The sequence below is a fragment of the Caloenas nicobarica genome, chromosome 3 (genome assembly GCF_036013445.1).
Source record: "Caloenas nicobarica isolate bCalNic1 chromosome 3, bCalNic1.hap1, whole genome shotgun sequence".
NCBI classification, from domain to species: Eukaryota; Metazoa; Chordata; class Aves; order Columbiformes; family Columbidae; genus Caloenas; species Caloenas nicobarica.
Genome location: NC_088247.1, coordinates 102,239,264 through 102,255,541, shown reverse-complemented (window position 1 = coordinate 102,255,541; position 16,278 = coordinate 102,239,264). Strand labels below are relative to the sequence as shown.

The 16,278-nt window shown below is 44.1% G+C and overlaps 1 long non-coding RNA gene across 1 annotated transcript in view; it reads left to right on the top strand.

Moving 5' to 3' along the window:
* The window catches only part of LOC135987631 (uncharacterized), a 156,589-nt gene that overhangs the window by 8,203 nt on the left and 132,108 nt on the right, over positions 1-16,278 (top strand). The window contains exon 2 of the long non-coding RNA XR_010606034.1: positions 3,117-3,270. This is a non-coding gene — a long non-coding RNA (uncharacterized LOC135987631). The remainder of the gene's footprint in view (positions 1-3,116; positions 3,271-16,278) is intronic.

The following is a 16,278-nucleotide window of genomic DNA, read 5'->3' as shown; positions in this document are numbered from 1 at the left end:
TAGGGTAGTAAACCAGCTGAGTATCCTTTCCTCAGGTGTGGTTTCTCTTAGAAACGTGCCAGAAAAGACTCTGAGAAGTGACTTGCTCTGAATGCTGGGAAGCTGCAGCTCTGCTCCCAGCCTTGTGCTGGTAATTGGTGAAACCCCTCCTCCCAAAGTCGCTGCTGTAAAGCTTTCCTGAGCAACGTTTTGGGAAGGTTTGAAGGCCGGGTTTTGAGCGATCAGCTCCTCTTCTGACACTGTTTCCAGAAGCCTGCCCACTGAGCATGGAGAATCTCGCCTCCTTCAGTTTTTAGGGATGTGCTACAGTTTGAGTATGCTTTTGGTGATGAAGTGTTGTCAGGTTTTTAAAGTCGTAAGTAATTGACTGTTTCTTCGTCCCTCCTGTGCTTCTGAAGGACCAAACTGTTCGCAGACCCTTGAACCTCTCTCCTTTTGAGTAAGCTTGGACCCACAGCTCGGCTTTGTGATTGCGTTTGTCTCCTTTGCCACTTTTCCTGCTTTCGACTGGGGCGGGAATACTGCGAGTACAGCCTTCCTCAGGGCACTCTCTGTTTTCTTCATCTTTCCCAAATGTAATGTGTCATGTGGAGCTGAAAATGAGGGGGAAGAGAATGAATGAAAATGTTTTGAATCTTGAGGATTCTCATTAAGCTTTGCACAAAGCTTTTGGTTTGAGGCTTGTCTCTTTTGAATTAGCTCCCTCTCTAATAGTGCTGATGTATCTACCACTGAGGTCCCGCGTAGCTAATGAAGGCTAATGCAGGTGATACCCCATCCTTCAGACACTGGCATCCAATCTGCGCTCTAATGGCTTTGACAAACCCTCTCAAGCAGAATTGTCAGGCTGACTCTGTGATCAAATGTGCCCAAAAGCTTTAAAAGCACCACTGAGAATGTCAAAACGGGACTGCTGAGGTTAGAATCGCATCTGCATGAGGGGATAAGTTGTTCTGGAGTGTAATTCACAACTCAGAACATTAGAGTGTTGTAATCAAACTCCAAGTGAGCCTCTCTGTAGGGCATAAATATCAGCAGCTGCCCTTCATACGTGACAGATCTCTCTCAAATCTTCTTCTCCTGACCAAAACTTATTTGAAGGATGCCTCAACCTGCCATAGGGTAGAGAAGATACCTTAAGCATCTTAATTCATTTAGGTAATTTATGTATTAATGCCTTTAGTATGTTGGGAAGTGCTTGTCTCAATTTGCTTTGCTATTATGTGAGTAAATTCAGATGTGACTCCTTTGTAACCTCCAGCCAGGACTGGCTGAAGGGCAGTGGTTTTATCAAGCGATTTCAGCAATGTGGAGTGGAACTGATTCACCTGCTGTGGAAAGACAGGGTCAGTATTTCAGAAATCAGAAGTAAGAAGTGATCAGGGTCAGGATGCAGAGGCACTTCTGCCAAATAAATGGTAATCAAATTGGTCTACAAGTTTTATTGGTAAATAAAGGACTTACATGTCCAGTGGGATTGAAAGGAGGCAATGAGGAGGTTTTATGTATGAATCGGAGCTTGTTTAGATCTCAGATCAGCAAAATATTTAAGTGGTATCGCTTTCCATGGTATTCAGAAGTGTGCTGAAATGTCTGGCTTGTACCACTCCATAGTCCTTTTCTGTGCCTCCTAATACGTCTTTGTTTGAGAGGTGTGGTGTCCTGCTGTTCAGGAAGCCTCGTTTATGGTACCGGTTGTTTTTCTTTTTTAAATCTCCACAGTCATTCCTGTTGAGAATGGGGAGAGGAACAGGGAGTCATTCCATTCACCGGGATACAGGCTTGGAACAGAATTGGGTCATCTGCTGTGACCCAGAGCATGAAATCCTGTGTGTTAAGACCACATTCCTATCAGCAGGGCAATTCAAATACAGATTACATGGAATATCCATACTATATACTGTATATGGTATTTGTTAGGTCTTACAGTGGCTTTATACTTTCTGAGCTATCAAATGCATCTTACCTTACAAAGCAGGGAATAATTTAGCAGTTTATCTATGAAATGTTCTTAGTCTTCCAGTTAAGACATTACTGGATTGTGTTGTGGGTGTGTTTATGAGGCATTCTTGTTCTCCTGCCAGCATTTGGCAGTGGAAAAGCTCTGTACCAATGTTACACAAAAATGGCAAAAAGAAAGGTTGAGATGTGTCTTACCTATGGGGCATCCAGCTCTGGTGACCTTTCCACCAGTGCAACCTGAGGCAAAAACTTATTGAAAATTACACCTATCGTTTGCTTAATTGGCTCTTCTTCTGGTGGAAACAATTCTGGCAGTGGGATAAATCTGGCTAGTGGTGGACTGTTGTCTTCCTGTTTAAAAAAAAAGAAGAAAAAAATTAAATTTTCATTTAGTTCTACAGTTGAAACAGAATTGCTTCAAGGTTGAACGTACTAGTGCCCATTAATATGGTACAAGATATTATGGTTGGAAAACTTCTCTTTTGAACAGTTCTGGAAAAAAAAAGTCACATCTTCAAGTAAATTAAAATGGACCCATTCTTATTTATGGTAAACAGATAAGTACTATATGAGGGAAACAGCACTAGAGAGATAAATGCTTTTAAATACTGACTCAGCTATTGTGGTTTTATTGGACAAGTGAATGAAACTTGTTTGGATTCTTCCCAGAATAAATATATACACTTCTAAAGTCCTCTGGAGAATGGGAAAAGAATCAGCAGTAATGCAGAAGCACTGGTTTAACCTCTAGTCCACCAGACAGATACTTTCGTATTAGTGAGGAGTGTATATGGTCAGTCCTAAACCATTATTATGCCTCACATCCATGTTTAACATTTGGAGTCCTTAAATATGTCTACGAAGCAAGAGTAGAGAGACCCCAGTTTTTCTTAGTGTACAAAGCTGAGAAAGAAAGACACAGAAGCGTGGATTTGCTTGTACCCATCCCCTTAGACATGTCCTTGGACTGAGAGTTCTCTATAAGCAGAATTTTTGGTATATATTGTGAGATGCCTGGAAAATAGATAGTAATAAATACACCATTTTGTATGGAAGATGGATAATTCAGTGCCTAAGGATGTGAACTGGAGAATGAATTAATGCAAAGAGACTTTTTCTTGTTTGGTGTTCAGGTCTCCTTTTTCTTTCCCCAGTGAATGTTCCCCAGCAGTCCCAGCAAAGGGATGTTTTTACAAATATCCTCCTGGAAATCTCAGATCTGCTGTCCTTCCTCATGAGAACTGAGAATTGCAGACCAGAAGGTGGATCGTCGCAGCTCATGGTTAAAGCCACAAGTAGCGAGTCAAGGTAATTTCAAGACTAAGTTGTTGTTTCTAGCTGAACTGATGGTCACTTATTCTAAATCACTCTGATATGTTTAGTGAGAAGTAATGGCACCTTTCTGTCTCCTCTGAACTACTGAATTTACGGTGATAATTGTATGAGATGAATCTAGGTTTAAGCTCATCTCCAGTTACTTCTTCCATTTTCATTTTACGCTTGCTTGCTCTGCAATGACCCCCTTTAGACTGCTAGTTTTATAAATCTTTGTCCCAGAGGGTCACCGGGTTTGAGGGAAAGGAGAAAAAAACTGTGAACAAAAAGAAGTCTAATATGCTTTCTCCACTGAATGCTGTGCCAGAGGTAGATGTGCTTGCTCCAGTCTGATTTAGCTACTGCAGATACTACTGCTAAATGTGTAAACTAAATACAGTCTGGTAGGGGTTTGTTAATTAGTTTGTTTACAGAAGCACTTACAGAAACAATTTGATTCAGCAAGAGCTGATCAATCAAACTTCAGCTGAAGAAAGCCCAGAGTGACCCTTTCGACCTGAGCTGCTGGGGGACAGGTTAGAAAATATTGATAACAGCAGCAATATTGGTAACAGTTGCTGCAACGTACAGTTATTGTGCTCTGTGGGTGTTTGGGGGAAGCAAGGATGACTGCTTTTTCCACCTCAGTTGGATTACTTCTTCTACAAAGACACCTTGCCAAGAGAAAAAACCAAACAAACCAACCAACTGAAAATTTGCCAGTCTAGTAAATTTGAAGATTACGTAGATGAAAATCCCAAAGCCCTTGGGCCTTGACCACCGTGTTGTTTAGATGAATTAGCAGAGCCCAAAAACCTTTGTCATCCCTCTCACCTAAGGTTATTCCCTTAAATGCCTTCTTCAGGCCCATTCTCCCAGTTCCCATTTGAGCATCTCTCCTGTCGTGCAACAGAAGGAAGCTCAAAGCTCACGTTCTCTTCAAACGTTGCTTGGAAAAGGCACATCAGCAAGACTAGTTTCTTTCTGTGGGTCAGCGTGTTGTGGCCCAGGCTGGATTGGTGTGACGTATGTTGTGGTACGTTGCACCCAAATACAGCCTCAGAGGCTGGAACCATGTTTGCAGGAGTGCGTGTCCTCCCATCTGTGTTGAATGTCATATCATCGGTTTTACTCATTCGGTGCTATCGGCCCTCACCAGTGGAAGGCCGCACCACTTTGTCCTTGAGGAAGCTTCTTCCTTAAGTGCTCTGTACGCTTGGACGTAGCTGTCAGACTTTAGAGGATGACTTTATCTGACAGTGGCTGCCTCGCAGGTCCCTGTAGGTGTGCCCTGGATTCTGGGTGCTCCTGTGGCAGGCACAGGTGAAGGCAGCATGAATTACGCCACTTTGTAAACGTGGAATCTCTTAATTAACGTGACAGGTGGAGCTTCGCAAAGCTCATCTGGCTGATCATGAGTTCAGCTAGTCCCTGTATTGGAGACAGAGCTACGGTACCTCCAGTTGATGTACTTTGTGGAGGATGAGCAATTTACATAAGTTGCATAGCAGGTCAGAGTAGAAGCAAAGGACATCAAGTTTCTTCCAGCAGCAAATCAGGCAAGTCGTGTACTGCGTTTACACTGAAGCCCAGATCCTGCCTTATACTATGCAGTTCTAATCTATGCTATTAGGTTGGTGCAAAAGTATTTGCAGTTTTGGACTGTGAATTTTAAATCATTATTACTAGGCTCAAACACATCTTTATTAATCAAAATAAGAGCCATTACAATCAACACATTTTTTGCTAATGAGAAGTAAGTTTGTTTATTCCTGTAGCATAAAAATCTGTGCTTTGGGATTCGATGAACTCTTGGAAAGCATTTTCTGCATCCTGCTGGTTGTGGAAGTGTTTTCATTATGTTTGGTAGCAGTTCCTGGGCCAAGTGCTTTGTTGATATTGTGAGTCGCTTCACCTGCTTTATGACCCATTTTGAACTCAAATAAGAAAACTGCTCCGATTTGCTTTTTGTCTAACATAATTTCCATTGTCTAAAATAAATATAAAATAAACAGCAAGTAATAAGTCAGCAGCAAAAAAACATAAAGCAAGAAAAGTACATTAAAATTATGTATAACATAACTACATTCATTAAAGAATTTATTCCAATATCAAACGGCAAACTTCAACAAGGCAAAAATTGCAATTACTTTTGCACCAACCTAATAGATGACAGTCTGAGCCTATGACAATCTAAGCCGATGATTTTAAATGGTAGTTTGAGCCATGTAATTCAGGATCTGGACATTCTTTTGAGGTGCTTACATTTCAAACTAGACTGCTTACGTTTAACACCCTTTCTGTCCCTCATAGCTGCTGCTGGATGGAAAAAGCATTTGGCTTGTGGGATGCTATTTAATAAAATAATTCTTTATGTCTGAATTTATAAGCTGTGATCAATACTAATAGAGCAAGTTGTAGGTGATGCCATCTGCAAAATCTTCATCCAGTGCTCCCCTCTGGTTTCCATTTTCGTCTCAGAAGAAGGGGGAAAAAAGTGACACCTTTTCAGAGCTCTAATCTGCAATTGTCCAATGAAATTATGAGATTTGAATTACACACTGAGGTTGAAAAGGTCCTTGTTGTGCAGGAAAAGATGTAATCTGAAACTGCCAGGGTTGGAATATATAAAACCGCACGTATGATAATTTGTCCAAAGTTGCTATCAAAATGAAACTAAGGGAGATGTCTTTGTCAGCCAAAATGTCACACCTTGCAGATTTAGAGCAGAATGAAGTGATTTGTCGACCTCCATACCACTCACGGGGGCCAAATAAATCTTTTCCCTGTATAATCCCACCTGCCTTTCTCTGACACTCCAGCCAGGGCCAGGCAGCTGACAATGTATAGCGTCACTAATCCGCTGGGTCACACACGGTATGAAGCTCGGCATTTTGCAGGTTGCTATCTGTCTTTGAAAGAAAGACCACGGCACAATGCACGAACCTGTTGCTATTCATCTTCATCATCCCACTGACTTTCATCAGTAGTTCTGCTGAATAATGACAGCGAGAAAAGATTATGGAAGTGTAGCAGGGGACTCTATTTCAAATTTACCAGTTATGTTACCTAATAGATACATCCTTCTGGTCATGCAGGCTGTATCAAAGCATCTGTAGACAAGAATTTCTTTGAAGCAGCTGCCTGGGGAAGGTGTTGTTCAGGAGCTTGGGGAGAGAGGGAGTATAGCAGGTTGCGAGTGGACGTGGAGCCTTGTGTAGGTTTGTTTTTTTGGCAGATGTTACACGCAGGATGGGAGGTGAGAATGCGGAGCATAGGAATGTGTTGGGAGGTGAGAATGTGGAGCATAGGGAGGTTGTCAGCAATGTGTGAGATGGGTTGTGTGAGAAGATTACAAGTATGTACTGGAGAAATTGGAGAACTTCTCTGGTCCAACGGTGATTGAGGGAGAAGCATGGGAACATCTCCTGGTGGGAACAGCAATGCTTCCACCGGTACGGCCCCTGCAGGGCTTGTGGCTGTTGCTGCATCTGCCAGCTTGAGCAAAGCGTTGTGGTTGAATTTGTGGTGTAGGAGCCGGGAAGGAGCTCATGCTATATCCCATCTTTGAGTGAGACAGCCGGTAAGTCGGCTTGAGCGGGCGAGATTTCCACCTGGCGACGGATTGATGTGGGCTCCTGTGCAGTGCGAGGAGACGTGCAGTGCCCCCGTACGTGCCCCTGTTACATCCTTCTGCGCTTGCCTCGCCTGCAGCAGCAACACCCCAGGCACTGGAAGCTGTGTCGTATCCTCCCAGCATCCTGAGAGGCATATAAAACATGATATTTAAGGCAGTAACGCGTGTGATCTTTTTAGTTTCGATCTGCCACAAACCCCTGGTTTTAAAGGCTGTAAGGCACCCTTGACTAGCATTTTTTTCAGGCTCGGCGATCCTATTTTGTTAAAGATACACTTACCGAACTGAGTTCTGACCTTCTGGGACATTAGGTGGATGGAGTCTTCCACCCTGAAATACCTTCCACAGCCTGTTTGCTCTTCAATTGTACTCTAGCATCAGATTCCCCACTCTATGCTTACAGGCACAATTTCCATTTATTATACATAATTAGATACATAGTAGGAGGTTTTCACTTGCTTTTAGGTATGCTGTCAAGTGTAGCGCACAACCGTTTAACCAGGAATAGCTACATCAGGAATCTTGCACAGTGCAAGAGGATATTCTGTGTATGCATAGTTATATCACAAAGGACACCTGAAGCAGGAAAGAAACGTATGAAAACAAACACCCAGCAGTCTGGTGGTGGAGGAGCCGAAGCTGATCTTTAAGGCCTTTGTTCGTCCATCTCAGCACATGCAACAAATACACTTCTCAATACAGTTCTTAACTGCTCAGTCCCATGTGTTTTTTCCTTTTGGTTGTTGAGCAGTGGTACTTGTATTGGCAGAAGCAGCACGGCATGCACCATGTTGGCAGGAAGAGTCAGACCTGTGGGCCACAAGGTCAGTGTGAGGGGTAGGAAAACAAGTCATGTGTATCTTTTAAAGGCAGATGAATTTAATTTGGGATGACAATACCACAGTCGCTTCCAGCCTTTCAGTTCCACCTCTGATCCTGCTACCAGTGCTGGCACAAGCGTTTATAAACCAATAGAGCTCGATGGAGTTACTGGTGTGAATGGGAAGGAGTGACAGGATTGGGAAGTGGGAGAGTTGTTTTTTGGCAGCAGCTGGTGGTTATGTTGGCTTAAAGTAGTCATAGAACCACAGCTCATGACTTTAGGCACTTGCAGGTTTTAGTTGGAGCCATGCAATTGTTACCTGTTTTTTCCAGATCTAACGAGGATTTCTTTAAATTGAATATCCTGGATTTCATTGCTTATTTTGGAAACACATGTAATATGCTTTATGTACAGTGCACCTCATGTCATTGGTAAGCACTCTCAAGCTCTTAATGTATTTCACATCTGGAATATTGCGTCCAGTTCTGGGCCCCTCAGTTCCAGAAGGACAGGGAACTGCTGGAGAGAGTCCAGCGCAGGGCAACAAAGATGATGAAGGGAGTGGAGCATCTCCCTTATGAGGAAAGGCTGAGGGAGCTGGGGCTCTTTAGCTTGGAGAAGAGGAGACTGAGGGGTGACCTCATTAATGTTTATAAATATATAAAGGGTGAGTGTCACGAGGATAGAGCCAGGCTCTTCTTGGTGACAACCAATGATAGGACAAGGGGCAATGGGTATAAACTGGAACACAGGAGGTTCCACTTAAATTTGAGAAGAAACTTCTTCTCAGTGAGGGTGCCAGAGCACTGGAACAGGCTGCCCAGGGGGGTTGTGGAGTCTCCTTCTCTGGAGACATTCAAACCCGCCTGGACACCTTCCTGTGTAACCTCATCTGGGTGTTCCTGCTGCGGCGGGGGGATTGGACTGGATGATCTTTCGAGGTCCCTTCCAGTCCCTGACATTCTATGATTTCTGTTTGTGGATCAAAGAGAGTGAATCCCTGCCTGGAGTGGATTTGACTTTACCCCACTGTGGTGTTGCGGTCATCCCCCTGCTGCCCTTTAACAGATCACAGAACACACCTGGAAGCAGGATGGCTTGAACTTGCCCATGGTTACTGGTTTTTAGCATTGTGCTACAGCAGCTCAGCCTTTCCATTTGAGTCTGCTCCATCCATTTCCTTTCCTTCTCCTGTCTTTGTGGGGATATGCTTTAGGCAGTAAGTCCCTCCCTTCACTCCACAGTAGACAAAATATAAATATGATGAGAGGTGTCACACATGGAACGGTTGCTGCCAGGTCCTTCTGTTTCTGGTACCAAGATAGCCTTGTTGGTTGATGATTGACAAAGGGAAGTTAGGACCACGTATTCGTGTGGCTCTGTTCACAGCCACTCTCAACTTGGCTCTGCGGTTTTAAAGTGACAGCTGTGAGCTTGTCCCCTACACTGGGAGTCCTCTGTCTCTCCTGGTGTCAAAGGCAAGCTGTCTTCCTGAGCTTGGGAAACTGTTGGGGGTTTGGGAGCTGCTTCCTTAGGCTGATGGTGGTGCAGATGGAAAGCAAAGAAAGGGAGAAGAGGGTGAGAAAAGAGGGAAAGGCAGGGCCGGTATGTGCTGATCTCCCACCACTAGATGATCTCCAGAGGTCCCTTTCAACCCTAACCATTCTGTGATTTCTGTGATCTCCTGGATGGAGACAAGCTATGTATTATAGCAACGTGCCTCAGTTTTCCTATCTGCGCAGTAGATCTAACTGCAAGTCTTTGAGGAGCATAGAGAGAATTAATGTTTCCATTGCTTGGATCAAAAGCACTATGCACACAAAGTGTTTGCTGTTGAAGAATTGATCCTCTTTCATGATATTTGTCAACAGTTGGCGTTCTGTTCCTTTGCTATCTTGCCTATTACAGGGGTGAGAAGGCATTAGCAAGGGGTTCTGTTTGCTTCCCTTAATGGTTGATTCCCTTGCTGTTGGCAAAGAAATCATTAAGCTTGTTCGGAAGGAGACTCTGCAGATTTGTTTCTGAAAGCTTTACAGAATTCTGTGGACAAATTGTCAGAGCCCAGGGCATTTCCAGATTGCATATCCTTAATTGTATTAAACACTTCCGAGCCATCTGATGGATTGTCTCACAGTTCGACCATCTGGTCTGGAGATTTAGGCAAGTTTGACTTTATGGAGAAACTCTGAGTCACTCACACTGGAGTGTCATTAGATGGCCCCTGGGCTGCTCTTTGATGGAGAAAGGCTAGTATAGTGTCATTGCTGATAGTATGCTGATTGAGAGAAACAGAAGGTTTTAGGGGCTCATTAGTTTTGATTAATCAGGCTAAAAGTACTGCTTTCTTGCCTTGCTTGTCTTTGCAAAAAGACTAGTTGTGCCCCTGGTCCAAACCATAAAAATTGACGTTATTTTAGTTGCTTTCTATTTGTTATTGTAAGTCTACAAAGCCCACTCTGCTTTCAAAACAAATTCTTGTTGTCTTTTAAGGTAAAGACATGTTTACTTAATTATCCGCAGCACTTAGAAGCTTTGATGCACTTCCTCTTGCAACACCCATGTGAGGGGGGGAATATGGTTACCCTCATAGCAGCAACAGGAGGGTGTACAGAGAAATAAGGTCATGTAGGAGAAGGTGACTTTCACTGGGGACTACCCCAGCTGCATGAAAGTCACCTTAGTGCTGGTTTCGTGCCTGCTGGTTCCTGTGTGCTCACCCTCTTTCCTTGAGGCAGAGAAGCTCTGTAAATAACTTGCTACGAGATTCCTAGAGAGAGATCAAGTGCCATGAGGCCCCTGCTGTTCCCAGGCCATGTGTGTGCACGTGGTGTGTGGTGGGCTCCAGAAAGCTTCTCTTTCCATGGGGAGCTTCTTCATGCCCTCCCATCGTGTGGTTGGTGTGTCCTATGCTGGCCAGCTCAGGGGTTTTGAGGGTGCTGGCTTTCCAGATGAGAAAGCTCAACGCTGGGTTTTCATTCATTTCATTCAAGTTTGCTGATGATACCAAACTGGGAAGAAGGGCTGACAAACCAGAGGACTGTGCCGCCATCCGGAGAGACCTGGACAGGGTGGAGGACTGGGCAGAGAAGAACCTAATGAAGTTCAACAAGGGCAAGTGTAGGCTCCTGCACCTGGGGAGGAATAACCCCAGCCCCCAGTACAGGTTAGGGGCGGATCTGCTGGAAAGCAGCACTGCAGAGAAGGACTTGGGAGTTCTGGTCAACAACAGGTTGACCATGAGTCAACAATGTGCCCTTGTGCGTTCAGTTCTGGGCTCCTCAGTTTAAGAAGGACAAGGAATTACTGGAGGGAGTCCAGTGGTGGGCTATGAAGATGATGAGGGATCTGGAGCATCTTTCTTATAAGCAGAGACTGAGAGAGTTGGGTCTGTTCAGCCTGGAGAAGAGAAGCTGAGAGGGGATCTCATCAATGTTTATAAATATCTCAAGGGGGGTGTCAAGAGGATGGGACCAGACTCCTTTCAGTGGTGCCCAACGATAGGATGAGGGGCAACGGGCACAGGCTGAAGCAGAGGAGGTTCCATCTGAATATGAGGAGAAACTTCTTTCCTGTGAGGGTGCCAGAGCACTGGAACAGGCTGCCCAGAGAGGTTGTGGAGTCTCCTTCTCTGGAGACATTCAAACCCGCCTGGACACCTTCCTATGTGATCTGCTCTGGGTGAACCTGCTTTAGCAGGTTGGACTGGATGATCTCCAGAGGCCCCTTCCAACCTCAACCAGTCTGTGATTCTCTTTTGTAATCATCTCTGTTCAGTGCTGGCAGGAGGAGGCAGGGTGACTGGTGCTGAAAGGGAAGAGAGGCAGTTAGAGAAATGTTTTCAGTTGCATACTGCAGCCACTGCAGGCTCAGTTTTCAATATGATTTTGGCCAATAAACCAAACATTTCTATGTAAAATTATTTGGAGGCTAGAGATCTATTTGTGTTCTTTAATCTGTCAATTATTAGGCCCAAGAATATATACTTCCCAGAAATGCAGTGGATCACAGAAGGCTCTACAGGCCCAGATCTCCAGAGAATCACTTTTAAATTTACAGGAGAAGCCTAACTTTGATTTGGTTTGAAATAAAATCCCGAACTCTCTACGTCCTCAAATCTGAATTATATCTGGAAAGTTGTCAGGAGGCCATCCTGTTCCTCCCAATTCTAAGGTACGCAGTGAACGCTGCTAAGCTGGAACTTGTGCCCCACCATCAGACAGACGTACAGCTGTCAGCAGTGGCAGAAGGGACTTGCTTTTCTCCCTGCAGGGTTTGTCAGTTTCCCTGGCAGGGCTGAGCTTCCAGGAGACTGTTCTACAGCTTGTGTGGGACATGGGAGACTCTCTGGCTTCCTGCTTCAGCTTCTGTATGTTTACCGTGTTGTGGGACAGACGTGGATTTGCTGCTCTCTCCCTCTCTTATCCCTTTCCCAACTCTTCCCACTGAGAGCACGTATTATATTATTAGGGAAGAGCAGTTTCATTTATGCAGCCGATCTAATCTGTCAGACATGGGCAGTCGTGCTATCAGCGTGTTGTGCTTGAGCAGGATTCATTAATTGTAAGTCACAGTGGAGTTCTTTGCTTGTTACCTGCTTAAACCTCTTCCTCTGATTAGGAAAAGTCCCCAAGTGATTGCTCTGACTGTTTGGGATGATCCCAAGATCAAAACTCAAATTTTGATCAGTTCTGTATGCTAAGAGGGGCTGACTGCTCGTTTCCTAGGGGTAATTCACAAGCAATGCTGTGTAGGTGAAATGACATTGTTCACTACAAGAGCTGGAATAAACACGGTGGGAAGCTGAGCCATTTCCCTCTTCCTCGTCTTTATTTAGGTGTTGCAGCAAGCAACGCCAGCTTGCGGCAGGGCTGCAATTCCGGGGCGGTTTTGGTGTCTGGGTAAAAGAGACTTTGTTGAGTGAAGAGACTGTTCTGCCCAGCTTCATTGCTGGCTCTCTTACAATCTGCTGTTATTTTCTGCTGTGCCTCAGAAGGTGCAGTTTCAGGAGGAGGGTACAACAGTGGCTTGAGTCCATCTCTGCTTCTGTTCCTCAGCTTCTCAGCTGCTCGGGGGCCACTTTAAATTAGAGCAGCCCCTGTGGGTGCTCTTGCAGACGCTGTACCCAGCTGCTTCTGTTTCTGGAGCACAGAATGCCTCGGTCACACTCCCATCTCTGACATTGTCCCTATGCCAAGGACAGAGATGGTGGCACTGTACAAATATATACAGGCTCTGTAGCTGCTGCTGTATTGCTGGAGCAGTGTGTGAAGGCTGAAATGAGTCTTAGTTCTGTGAAATGCTTACATGATTTCTTCGGGATGTTGCAAGGGTTGGACTCCGGTGTTACAGAACCTGAATTTTAATATACTGGAGGCAAGTTTTGCTGTCTGTCCAGTGGTGGCAAAAAGCCGGATGAAGGCATTCCAGCTCTGATGTAATATATAACATACAATATATAACATGCAATATATAACATATTATATATAATGTATTATATATTATAGCATATATCATTAAGGGCTTGCTGTGTGTCCCTGTGCAGCAGTACTAGTGGTGGGAAGCTGGAGAGAGGCAGCAACAGTGGATACATTGCTAAGCTGCCCACCCATTCCTCAAGAGGATGAACTGGGGAGAAACAGGTTCTTCAAAGTTTTTCGGGAAAGTCAGCCAAAGATTGTGTTTACTTGGATCAGTTCTTTAAAAAAAATTAGCATTTTGGTTGGTTGAGAAAACAACTTGGCTGTCAATTTTCTGGGGATATTTTGACAGAAAATATGCCTTTTTTTTTTTTTTAAGTCTGAGTTACAAAGAAAAGACATAATAAGCCATTTTTCATTAAAGAACTGCATGTGAAACATTCCGCCCACATCTTAAGATTGCTTTGTTATTTGGGTGAATTATTTGTAACTGTGCTCTCCTTCACTCAGGTTCATACAGTTTTGTGCAATAAAAGGAATTTTCCATTACAGAGGCGTGTAACAGGGTTTTGCACTTAATGATCATGCAGTGTGGTGTGGGCCTCTGAGTAAAACATCCTGTCTGAACACGAAGTATCAGTGCTAACCTGGTTAAGCTCTACATTGAACCCCTCTCATGATATAGGTCTGGCTGTCTGCTGCGTGTCGTGGACAGAAGGGAGTGAAAACTCATCTGTTGCAACCCCAGAGCTGAGGGGCACCATGTAAAGGCACCTCAAGGCGCTCACCTGCAAGATGAGCTGATGCTCCGCGCAACTTTTTGGTTTAATAGCCTCATTGCTTCAGTAGCGCATGTATTGGCCATACCCAAACAGTGATTTTACCTTCCCACTGATAATTAAGATAGCTGGGCCTCCCTTTGCCCCACGTAATTAGCACAGGCCTTCCCCAGCAGGCCGAGGACTGAGGTCCTTCCTGTGGCCTGCAAGCATATCCTTCGTGCCCTTCTCCACGGGGAAACTACTCTTCCAAGGTGTGAACACTATAGCAAAGGTTATACACTGCTTGAAACACTCTTTCAGCAGCTACTGTGCTATTCTGATAGCCTCTCCATTTTCTTTTTAGCATTCTGCTTGTTTTATTTATACAAACAGATACAGTGCTGGACTGGAAGGATAAAAACTTCTCATTTTCCGCTTAGATCCACAAACAATTTTGTTTCTAGTTTTTTCCTATATTTTTGTTCTGAGTACTGAATGTTGTATTTTTTTCCTTAACCTCATGAGGAGATTGCTGTAATACCTACAATGCATTGTCTCAACTGAAAGAGGGAGGAAATGGCTTACTGTCCTAAAAATCAAAGGTCTAATGACTTTCTTCCACAGAAATGAGCATGCAAGGGACTGAGAAAGGACTCATTTAGATATTTTTTCCTCATTCTTTGTCCAGGATAGTGGGAGTTTGTCCCTTCTAGCCAAAATAGGGAATTTCCTTCCAAAACTCTCATGTAGATCCTGCAGGACTCTCAGATGACCTGTGCCCATCTGAAGGATGACGTGAGTTTTGGACCTGTTGCTGGATTCTTTGCTGTTCTGTTCAGGTCCTGCCCAAGCCAGTGGCAGAGCCTTACAAAGATGTGCATTCAGGTCAAGTAAGGATTAGGGCTGAACCAGCCCACTCTTTTCTATTGCTGTCTGCAGATGTGTGTTTTCTGTGAACTCATGGAAGTTCAGGAAGGCCATAGGATCATAGAGTCATTTTGGTTGGAAAAGACCTTTAGGATCATCAAGTCCAGCCGTTAACTTAGCACTGTCAAGTCCACCTCTAAACCACATCCTTAAGAACCTCATCTATGTGTCTTTTAAACCCCTCCAGGGATGGTGACTTCTAGTTTCTGAAGCATAACTCCCTGGAAGTCAGTCGCGTGATTAACTTTGTGGAAGAATGAGTGGTGAGTCTTTCATGACGAGGTGTGCTATGGACTTTAACAATCCCATGTATATTTTATAAAGCCAAGATTTGGCCTGTCCTGTCTCCCTCTGCCTTTTGTCCCTCGAGCTGTCAGAGCACTTCAGAGCTCTAGGGCCACATCTCTACATGTTCCAACTGCAAACTGGGTTTAAACAGGCATCTTGTCAACTATGTCTGTCTGAAAAAATACTAAGGAGTCTGATACAGAGCGATGCTGATAGTGCTTTAACCATGGGGTTGTCTGTACCTGCTTGGAACACCAGACATCGTCTTTTGCTTAGCAAGCCTGGAGAATTTATCAAAAAAGAATTAATTTCAGACAGACATACTGCAGCTCATTATGGTGGGCCCCAAATAATTTATAAACCAAAAATTAAAAATGTTGATGAAGAACAGACTTTGAAAACAGCTCAGTTTTGCCAATCCCTATGATACCAGAAGAATTAGCTTCCCTCTGGTCCTTCAGGCAACAAAATCTTTGGGGCCAGTTTTCAGCCAATATGAGTCAGCGGAGCTTTTATGCTGACTAGTGTTTGTTTATATTTTCCTACGGCTTGTGTAGCACCACGAACACTGCCAGCTCCTTACAAATCAGCCGTGTTTCAGCATGCCAACAGATACCTCAGATGGCAGGTCCTAGGCACAAAGTCTGGTGTTCTCCACCCGTCCTGGTTATCAGATCACTCGTGCCTCTTGCCAGTCCTTGTCAGCTGGTCACCATGCCGGTGGATGTAAGAGATCTTGGGGAATGGAGATGAGTTTCTGCTGCATGTCATGAGATACTTGGTTGCCTTGGCCTCCTGACTCTTTATTCATGCCTCTTGTACCATAGTCTAGTGTAGGCAGGGGTCTAGTGAGAGACATAGCTTTGAAAAGCGAGAGATTTTCCTCTTTTATTTTGTACAGTGTGTCCTCCCAGTGTCATAAAATGGATGGTAATGGGCTACTGATGTGATCTTTTTTAAAAAACTATTCATCTGTTCTGCAAATGAGATGTGAAAATTACGTACTTGTGGTTTTTTGATTTTTTTTTTTTTTTAGTTCATAAAACACAGAGCATACTGTTGTCTTAATGCCATCAGGGAGAAGGAAGTGGTATGAGATGTTCTTGCTGAATGTGGTTTTTATCATCCGTGCTTAGACTTAGTTTGCTC